The sequence below is a fragment of the Vulpes lagopus genome, chromosome X (assembly GCF_018345385.1).
Source record: "Vulpes lagopus strain Blue_001 chromosome X, ASM1834538v1, whole genome shotgun sequence".
In the NCBI taxonomy this organism is placed as follows: domain Eukaryota; kingdom Metazoa; phylum Chordata; class Mammalia; order Carnivora; family Canidae; genus Vulpes; species Vulpes lagopus.
In genome coordinates, this window is record NC_054848.1 from 1,806,816 (window position 1) to 1,817,501 (window position 10,686).

The 10,686-nt window shown below is 48.1% G+C and overlaps 1 long non-coding RNA gene across 1 annotated transcript; it reads right to left on the reverse strand.

Annotated features, from left to right (window-relative positions):
• Window positions 1–5,895: 5,895 nt before the first annotated feature.
• Window positions 5,896–9,527, reverse strand: LOC121482749. Its single transcript, XR_005985614.1, has 3 exons — window positions 9,453–9,527; window positions 8,642–8,825; window positions 5,896–7,954 (listed from the first exon to the last, which is right to left on the reverse strand). It is a non-coding gene; the product is annotated as an uncharacterized LOC121482749 (long non-coding RNA).
• Window positions 9,528–10,686: the final 1,159 nt, after the last annotated feature.

Below are 10,686 nucleotides of genomic sequence, written 5' to 3' on the forward strand. Positions count from 1 at the left end.
TGTTCTCAGCGTTGGGTTTGATGACAAGGTCAGATGAGCTCGGAAGCGGGACCGTGCTCTCGGTCTGCTGACGATTTGGTTGATTTAACACTGTGCTGATGGAAATGGCATTTATGGAACAGTTACCAAAGGTAAGGAACACCACTAGTAAAGAGGATGGACGCGCCAACGTCAAGACCGTGCCGACCCTTGGCCTACGCGGGTTGGTGAATCTCGGCCACGCGCAGCGTCGTCGCGTAAGGACACCCACATCGACTGGACTTGCCAGGTCCTGGAGTCGAAACAGAGTAAAACGATTCATCAAAAGTTTAGAAATACAATAGAAGAAGGAAGAGAAGAAAACCATCTTAGATCCCTTTAAGGGACAGTTTCTCGCAACACAGAATTCTACGCCGGGGAAGAGAAGCCACACAACCATCCCCATAGATGCTCCTTCTTGTGATTTGCTTTAACCGGTGCCAGGACTTTTCCAAAAGTTCTGGGTGGCGCCCCGGACAATTAAATTGCATCTCACAAACCCAGGGCCATGTCATCCACGAGTTAACGAATATGCGTGGAAAACGTCCAGTGTTTGAAACGCTCTTCAAAATCCCCGAGGAATCCATAATTTGGGACTACGAACCGATCCTTTTCTAAATCAGGTCAGTGGAATTTCTTCTGGTGAAGTCCGGTCAGGCTGTTGAGAGGACGTTTTTGGCGGCAAGTCCGCCCTGTCTGTGTTTCATCATTCTTTTCTTTCAGTGCGACTTTTTTTCTTTTTTTAAAAGTTCTTTATAAATTAAAGCACAACTTGAAAGTTCACATGAGGTCAAAGAAATACGGCGGTCCTAGTTTTCTAGCATAACCGAGCAAGAAGTGTCCCTTCTCTATGTGGGCGCGGGGAGACCAGATCTCTGTGTAGACCTGAAGCAAACTCAACTCCCAAAGGCATCCACTGCTGTTCATCGCTCTATCTATAGTACAGTTAAAAATAATTTTTGTCTTATTGTGAGAAGAAGACCACCCCGGTCAAAAAAAAAACTGTTACTAAAAAAGGAAAGAAAAAAAATGAGAGATGAGTCGTGAAAAGTTCCATTCACCACCTCCACGGCTTGTCTATAAAGCAACCCTAAAAAACATGGTAGCTGGGAAAATGCATTGTTGGATTGGCTTCCTTTGTGGGATTTTTTTTTTTTTAATTTTTAAAGAAAAAGAAAACTGGTTTAGAAATGACGCGTGGCCTTTTTGGGGGGAGGGTAGCTAAGAAATGTTTAAGAGGGTGAAACAAATAGTAATATGGAGATGATTGGAGGAGGAGGGCGCCTCTGTTCCTTTTGGCTCATAGGGAGGGGCCAAGACTGGGGACGGCTGGTGATTTAAGCGCTTATGGTTTTGCATGAAAACTCACATTGTTGGGATCCCTGGATGGCTCAGCGGTTGAGCACCTGCCTTAGGCCCAGGGCGTAATCCTGGAGTCCCGGGATCGAGTCCCACATCGGGCTCTCTGCATGGAGCCTGCTTCTCCCTCTGCCCGTGTCTCTGCCTCTGTCTCTCTGTGTGTGTCTCTCACAAATAAATAAATAAAATCTTTAAACAAAAAAGGAAAACGCATTGTTGTCTCCAGCGCTCTCTTGCTCCGACAGGTGATAAATTTCAAATTCGGTTAAGTGCTGACGTCAAGCATTGATCTGCAGGTGTCTGGTGGTTGCACAAGGGTTCGCCCACTGCTTTTGGAAACTGAAGCATCCCTTCCCTTAATGTGCAAAAAAATCCTGTGCATGCAGCCGTGCCACAGGGGAGTGAGCGTGAGGAATCCCAAACCCAGTTCCAGTTCTGGAAGCGCCTCTGATACAGCGAATGCCTTTCCCTTTGTCCTGCTCAGCTTCAGAAAGAAAGAGAAGCAGAAAGAGAAGATGTTCCGGCCTATTGCACCTCGGGCACGTCTGAGGCAGAAAACCGTAGGTGTCAAGGACCAGGTTGGAGGTGTGCACCGGGTGTGGACATCCGGAGCCGGGAAGGGTCGGGGAAACACATCAAGGACCCGCAAGCTACTGCCCGCGTCGGTGTTTAGAAACAAGTCCCTGTGTCTGGTTTGGTCCACACCACCAGCCGCCCGAACCAACCCATTGTGCGCGCCCTGGATGAGTCAGGAGCTGGGGCAGCCCCACTCACGCACCTGGGGGCAGCCCCAGAGCTCGGGAGGCGGCGTAAACCCAGCGGGGGCAGGGGGCAAGGGAAGCAGGGAGGAGGCCTCAGAGCTGCTCCATCTGGTTCATCGGGGTCCTGGCGGGCCGGTGGGCTATGAGGTCAGCCCGGGCCTGCAGGAACGCCAGGGTCCCCGCAGCCCTCACACCCGCACTCCAGGTGCACTTCAGTGCACGGTGCCTGGTGCATCGTGTGGGTCACTGAAGTCCCAACGCAGCCCAGATTTTTTTCAGTTCTCACTGTATCCGGAATCGTGATATTTTGCACCAGTGAGACTTGATGTTTTGGGTGCTCCCAGGCCGGGCACACACGCTGGGCGAGGGCGTGGAGGCAGCTGGTGGAGCTGGCCACCAGGAATGCACCTGCAGGTGTAGGCACCTGGCTGCGACTCTCTTTCAGGGGGCAGGAGGGAGGAGGCCAGTCCAGTTCTGCTGCAATAAATAAATAAATAAATAAATAAATAAATAAATAAAAGCAAAATAAAGGGAAAAAGAGAAATATAAGGAATCACCCATCCTCCCTTTGAAGGCAGGATGCGCCGAAGCAAGGAAGCGTGGCTGTGGGCTGCTCGCTTTATTCCTATGACTCTTCCAAATCCCGCTCCGTGTAGTTACGAGGCGCTACTAGCTGCAAAGTTGGGCGTTGTTAGGACTTTTTTTTTTTAATTGGAACTTTTTTGTGGCAATTTTTTTTTTAATTTTTTTTTTTAAATTTATTTACTTATGATAGTCATAGAGAGAGAGATAGAGAGGCAGAGACATAGGCAGAGGGAGAAGCAGGCTCCATGCACCGGGAGCCCGACGTGGGATTCGATCCTGGGTCTCCAGGATCGCGCCCTGGGCCAAAGGCAGGCACTAAACCGCTGCGCCACCCAGGGATCCCTTTTGTGGCAATTTTTTACATCGCTTTGAACTAACGTTTATTCACCTCTTCTTTCTTTCCTTCCTTCCTTCTTTCTTTCTTTCTTTCTTTCTTTCTTTCTTTCTTTCTTTCTTTCTTTCTTTCTCTTTCTTTCTTCCTTCCTTCCTTCCTTCCTTCCTTCCTTCCTTCCTTCCTTCCTTCTTTTCTTTCTTTCTTTCTTTCTTTCTTTCTTTCTTTCTTTCTTTTCTTTCTTTCTTCTTTCTTCTTTCTTTTCCTTAAAGGTTTTCTTCCTTGACGTGAATACACCCATGGAGAGTTTCCGTTCAAATGTTCTCGTGTGTTTTACTGTTTGCGCGTCTTTTCCTACTAGCATGTCCCTGGGAAGACTTTCTCTGTGATTATTCTCAGACCTTGGCAAGTAGCGAGGAGCTCGGTTCTTTTCAGCCCGATCCTAAGAGTGCAGGTTGATGGAGTCATATTTTCGAACCATCTCTATGGGCGACATTTGACGGAGGTTCTCAATTCCCAGCTGTGTATCCATTTCCTACGTTCTACAAACCGCCCGTTTCCTTGGCTTCTGTTAATTCTGGTTTTTGTTTCTTAAGAATCCACCCCGTTTTTGCAGAGAAAGCTGCATTTCTCAGTGTGCACGATTTCCATGATTAGCCACAGATTTTACCTGCATCATGACGCGAGCAGACCCCAGCAAAGCTACCTGATTCCCCTGTTGCTGAAGAAATGGCTGGTGTTGGCGATGACTTGCATGGGTGCCGTGGGAATCATGCCCAAGCTACGGCGCCCTCCTATAGTCCCGGTCCCAGTGATTTTATCGCCGGTGGTGGCGGCCAGCGAGTACATGAACTTGGCATCCGTGGGCAACGACAGCCCGGCTCTTGGTCTGCTGCTCACTCCCCGTTGCATCTCTTCCCCTATCTCCCCTGGGGTGGCCCTGGGGAACCCCCAGCCACGCGGTCAGCGAGAGCATTTCCTCTGGGCTCAGGGGTCGGACACGCCTCGCTCCATGCAGAATGCCAGGCAGCCCGTGACGCCCTTCCCGCGCCTGACACACACTGTCCCCGTCTCCAGCTCCTCCTGGCGCTGTGGGGACATCCTGTCCAGGTCCTGCTGGCTGCTTCGCAGGGGGCCCGGTGTCTCGCTGTAGATGTTTTAAGAGAGGCTCGTGTGTGTTTGGGCGCCCCGTGCCGTGCTCCTTGGATGCGTCAGGTTGTGTGTTCATGGTCCGCACCAGGCTTTTGGAGTCGGAGCAGGAAGGTCTTCACGAACCTTGGAAAACTAACAGTCATCGTTATTTCGACTAGGACCCCGCCCCGTCTTTCCAAAAGACTCCTTACGTGTGTGCACGTGCATGTGTGCAAAACACATGTGTGCATAGAGACACGTGTGAGTAGAAACACACAGATGGTGTATTTACATGTATTGCCCTGGGGTTTTGGAAACGTTTTATCCTTTGCTGTGTGACTTTTAGTTATTTTTTATTATTTTTTTAAGATTTTATTTATTTATTCATGAGAGACACAGAGAGAGGCAGAGACACAGGCAGAGGGAGAAGCAGGCTCCCTGCAGGGAGCCCGATGTGGGATTGGATCCCAGGTCTCCAGGATGGCGCCCTGGGCCAAAGGCGGAGCTAAGCCGCTGAGCCCCCCGGGCTGCCCTGTTGTGTGACTTTTAAACTTGTAGCATTTGCCATTTTGCCTTTACTTCCCTGAGCTCAGCATGAGCCTCCGGCTTCTCGGTTGCTTTTCGTTTTGTTTTGTATTTACTAGTCCTTTGGGTTTTCAGCAAATCAACGTACATATGTGTGAAGTGTTTTATATGTGTGCACGTACATGTATGAAAAATGGGCGTGTGCATATGTACACCTTTGGGTGTATATGTGCACACAGATGGTATATTTACGTGTACTGGGCATGTGTATGTACATGTATGTGCACATCATGTATGACGGCATTTAATTCCTTTGTTTGTGGGTGGAATTATTTCAGCAGAATGGATGTATGTGTACGTGTGTGCGTATGTGTGTATATAACATGGAAATGACGGGCAGCCCGGTGGCTCAGCGGTTTAGCGCCGCCTTCGGCCTGGGGCGGGATCCTGGGGTCCTGGGATTGAGTCCCCCATCGGGCTCCCTGCATGGAGCCTGCTTCTTCCTCTACCTGTGTCTCTGCCTCTCTCTGTCTCTCTGTCTCTCATGAATAAATAAATAAACTAAAAAAAAATTTTTAAAAAATGAAAAAGTACATATTCATTCATGTGTGTGTGCAACTGCATGTGTGCCTGTATACACCCCCACACATATGCAGGTGTACATCTACATACAAATATACAGATTTATACCTGTATATACATACATATTTACAGATATATTTTATTTCTTCTGAAATCTATTTGGTCTTTGTTTATTTATTTATTTATTTATTTATTTATTTATTTATTTATTTATTTATTTCAGAAGACCCTGCCTTCATCTTCATTATCACTTTAGCATCTCTTTACATCTCAAATCCTTAAAAATCAGGGCTTTGCATTCTCCTTCAGATTTCTTTGTTGTCTGCCCAGTTTTTGGTGGGGGGTTTCAAATCTGCATTTTGCTGAGGCTGTGGATTCTTTTTTCCCCCTTTTCTAATTCAATTTGTTAACATATAGTGTCACACCCAGGGCTCATCTCATCATGTGTCTTCCTCAGTGCCTGTCACCCAGGCCATGAACTCTAACTCATTGTAAAATATTTTGTCATTGAGTCAGCAGAGCTGAAGAGAAAGTATCAATACTGACACGAGGGTGAAATACTTTTTTCTTTATTTTTTTTAAAGATTTTGTTTATTTATTTGAGAGAGAGAGCACAAGGAGTGGGGAGGAGCAGAGAGGGAGAGAGGGAAGCAGATGCCTGGCTGAGCAGAGCAGCGAGCCTGATGCAGGACTTGATCCCAGCACCGTGAGATCCTGACAAGAGCTGAAGGCAGATGCTTCACCACTGAGCTACCCAGGTGCCCCAATGGTCAAGCACTTCAAAAGAGCAAATATAACTTTGCCTTTAGAAAGTGCTGGGCCGCAGGGATACGTGGCAGAGGCCAATGTCTCTGGCGCCCGGATGCCCGCGTAGGCTGAGACCCAGAAGGAAGCCCTGCACGTGGGTTTGGGAGACATGCACGTGCCCAGCTGCCCAGCTGCCCTGCAGGGGCACACGTGGCCGCTGAGAACAGCCTCGGCACTTGGCTGCTCTGCCTGCATCTCGCCCTTCTGTTCTCCGCTGTGCCAGCCCTGCTGGGACCAATACCCCCGTCTCCAAGAAGGGTGGACCTAAGGGCATGGCCCGGCCATGGCCGAGGAAGCAAGCGCTAAGCGAGTTCTGCGGGGGGCACCCCACGTGTGAGCGATCTTGCGGCCGATCCATGCACACCTCTGAGGCTTCTGATGAGAATCTGCGGAGCAGTGCAACTGTCCTCCCCAGGAACGGCCGTGCGGGGTGGCCCGTTCCCAGGACGCCCCTACAGCGGGACTCCGCCCGCAGCCACGTGGCTCAAGCGGTGACATCCGTCGCTCGGACGACAGGGGCAGCTCAGGGACGCCCGGGGAAGCTGGAAGTGCAGTCCGTGCGGAGACACTCAGAGACAGAGTCCACCCTCGTGCACTCACTCCAAAGGCACGGGCTCCAGGACGGAGGTGACCTTGCCGTGAGTCACACACAGCTATCCTGGGGCCCATGCCTTTGCCCGGTGCTGGCAGCGTGCCCGGGGCCCCAGACCGGCCCTGTGTGTCTGCAGCTGCTCTCTGAGCACATCTGCATTCCGGGGGCCCCGTGGCGCCCCGTGTCCTCCCATGCAGCAAGGCCACAGCCCTCATTCTGAAGACGCCCGACAGCCCACAGATGCTCGCTTACCGCCAAGTGTACGCCGTGCGACGTCACGGTCTACGGAGAAACCCTGGCTGGTGCCTGTATCTGCTCCAGAAAAGTCGTGCTTTGCTTTTTGCTCCCCACCCCCCGCCCCTGACAAAAATAGCAACGGAAAGTACTGTTGCTCTCAACAATGGGAGACTCTCCAGCAAAAGTGACAGCAAGTGAAAGAAGCCAATCCCTAAAGCTGCACGAATAGTGCATGAATCCGGTTCTCGGTCGTCCCAGGAATGAGAAAATGATGGAGCTGGAGAACAGATTGGGGGTCACCAGGTCCCACCCTAGGGCGGCAGGGGTGGGCACGTGGGTGTAGCTGTGCAAGAGCAGCAGAGTGGATCCTTGGGACAGAATGTTCTGTGCCTGGATGGTAACAAGGGGAATACCCTGCTGGGGCGTGGTTTTGCAAGATGCTGTCTTTGGAAGAAAGCAGGTGAAGGGTACAAGGGCTCTGATGGAACGTTCTGTGTCTGGATGGCAACAAAGTGAATATCTTGGCTGGGACATGGTTTTGCAAGATATCGCCATGGGTGGGGGGTGGGGTGGGGGAAGGAGATGAAAAATACAGGGGATCTCAAGGTATCGTTGCTTTCCAACTGCACGGGATCTGGGATTATCTCAAATTTAGAAGCATAATCAAACCTTCTCCAAGCTGCAGAAAAATTTGCCAGAAAGAACACCTATGAGTCCACTCTACTTCCTTCTCAACAGGCAACGTGACATCGGGAAATGTTTTCTCTGCCAACCCTGGCTTTCCAGCGGAGGATCTGGAAGGGATTCAGACACAGAAAATCATTCAGGAGGCAAAGCGGAGGAATGACGCTCGTCTCGTAGCAGGTGTCCACACGTCTCCGGGAGCCTTGGATGTGCTTGCATCTGTGGACTTGTGAGTCCCGGACGTGACAGCGTTCGCGGGATGCACGGTGCTCTCTGAAGGTAGTGCCATGTCCATTAGCTCGCAGGCCACACGTGAGCGGAGCCACGCCCGTTCTCCCCGGGCTGCATGGAATAGAGGACACAGTTATGCAGGCGGCAAATCACAAGTCGCTGTGACATGAGCGAGGCTCAACTTATATCCTGGGGATGGGACAAGCTCCTCTTAGGGATCATCTCACTTTGGCACCGGCGGTTAAGAAGTGGGGTGGAGGCTGGACGTGCCGAGCCACACGGTTCTGCTCGCAAAGCCTGCCTCGGGGGCTGTGGCTTCGAGGAGAGCTGCGCGCACCGTGTTTTCGCAAGGCCGTGGGGCACCGAAGGCAGCACGAGCTGAGGGCCACTCACTCTGAGGCACCTGGACAGTGTCATCCGGCCGCCGCTGGAAATTACAGACGATGGGTTCGTCAAAGGCAGCAAGTTCCCTTAACGGTCCCAGCGGTGGGAGCAGAAGATCGCATCCTGCTCCTCCCCTCTCGGTATCGCCTCTAATCTACCCGAGTTTTTGGTCCCACGTGGCCTGGATTGCTCACCATCAGCTGCTCCCGAGCATGTTTCAGGATTAACACTTGGGGCCGAGCAGGGATGTGTGTACTTTCCAGAAACCCTGTTTCTTTCCCATCCGAGCTCTGTGCCCACGTTCTCCTTGCTGTGAGACTGATCCATATCATGGGATTGGCCCCATCACCCCCCATCTCCCCGGGTCATGAATTCTCAAGTCCGAGATGGCAAAAAATAGAAGTCAAAACCTACCATGAAAGCATGATTCACGTTCCGAGAAACTAAATCATATAAACATTTTGCTGGCCTTCCTCTGATGGTAGGCGTGATGGGCTGGTGCCTTCAGTCTAAGTAATTAATCAAGAACTGGTTTGTTTTGTTTGTTTGTTTTTTGTGTTTGTTGCAATGAGTGGGTCACTAAATTCTACCCCTGAAACTAAAAAAAAATAAAATTAAAATACTGATTTTTTTTTTGTCCTACCAATTTTATGACCCTAAAATTAAAAAAAAAAAAAATCAAGAAGAAACTTCTGGTTTTTATATCCTAGTCTGCATCAGATAATCTCCAAACTTCCTTCCAACTGCCTCGACGTTTGAGAATAATTCTATCACTTAAAACGCGACAAGAATGGAAAACAGATACACATTCTTGCTGTTATCTTGCTCGCCCTTTCAAACGTTTGGGAACTTTTAGCATTCAAGTCATCATAGGTTCAGAAGGTGTTGCAAAAATAGCATAGGGCGATCCGTCTGTTGTACGTAGTTTATGTTTTAACATTTACCAGGGCGGCAGTTACCCAATATGTGCATTATTCAAATCGAATTTCATTGATTCACTTATGCATCTACTGCCCCAACATCTATAACCTTTAACCTTACATTATGTATCAGCTGGATCTGTCTTAATCAATGGCCGAGATTTGCCATTATGTCATATATTATATTAATTGCATCATAACATATTAATTATATCATATTATATTGCATCATTGCATTATTACATCATATTACATGATTGTATTGTATCATATTATATTATATCATATTATGAGCAGTTTCTTACCTGTGGGGTCCAACGCTAGGCTCTGGATTCCAGCCCCAGTGGCCAGAAATGGTCCAACCAATGTTTACCCCCTTAGTTAAGGGAACAGTGTTTGTGAGTCTCTGCTTTTAACTGGTGCTGTTTATACAGTTGTTCAAAGGTCTGTTGATCTAAGCAAATCTGTCCAAACAAATGCCTCTAGCAGTGGTAATAAGCAGCTGCTCGGGTAGCATATTAGACACACATTCAAAAAAAATATCAAACTTTTGGAAGAATTGACCTCTTGATGTCAAGGCAAACTCCTCAGCATTACTCAGAAAATGCACCAACCTAAGAAGGAAAATCTGAGGGGGAAAAGCATGTGAGTCTGAAGGAAGACAGACCAACCAGAGACGTGGCTCCTTTTTCAGAATCATGATGTCCAACGCTCAGCTCATCTGTTCCTGGAGTCTGTGACTTTACACTTTACCTGTACATGTACTTCTTTTTATCAGAACAAACATTTTTTTAATTCTTTTTTTTTTTAAGATTTTATTTTTAGGTAAGCTCCAAACCCAACATGGGTCTTGAACTCACAACCCTGAGATCAAGAGTCCCATGCTCCACCCGCTGATCCAGCCAGGTGCCCCCTTAGAAGAAATTTTAATATGCGATTCTTTTAATTATTGTGAAACGAATATGCTCACATCATAGCAAACCGGGAAAACCAAAGCACATATTAAAGTACAGATCTGGCAAATTGGTCAAGACGGAAATCAGACTGGTGGTGGCCAGGGGAGGGCGGTGGGTTATGGAGTATTAATGACAACAGGGTTCCTTCCTGGGATGTGATGAAAATTCTCTAACATGAATTGTGTTGATAATTTCACAACATTATAAATTTCTAAAACCTATGAATGATATATTTTCAATGGGTGAATTTTATGGTGTGTACAACTGTGATAAAAATTTTTTTTTAATTTAAATTCAAGGGAGTTAACATATACTGTATTATTAGTTTCAGTGTAGAGCTTAGTGATTCATCAGTTGCATATAACACCCAGTGCTCATGACATGACATAATAAAACAATATTTTTTAAGAAAATTTACTCAGAGGGTCACAGCCAAGTGATAAACACAGTTAATATTTTGCTCCATATTGTTCCATTTCGGGGAGGCATATTTGAGAAGATGTGTTTCTCATAATATAGAATTTAATATGCTACTTTTGTTAGTTGATACTATGTTATTTTCTGCTCTAAAATATATCCAAGT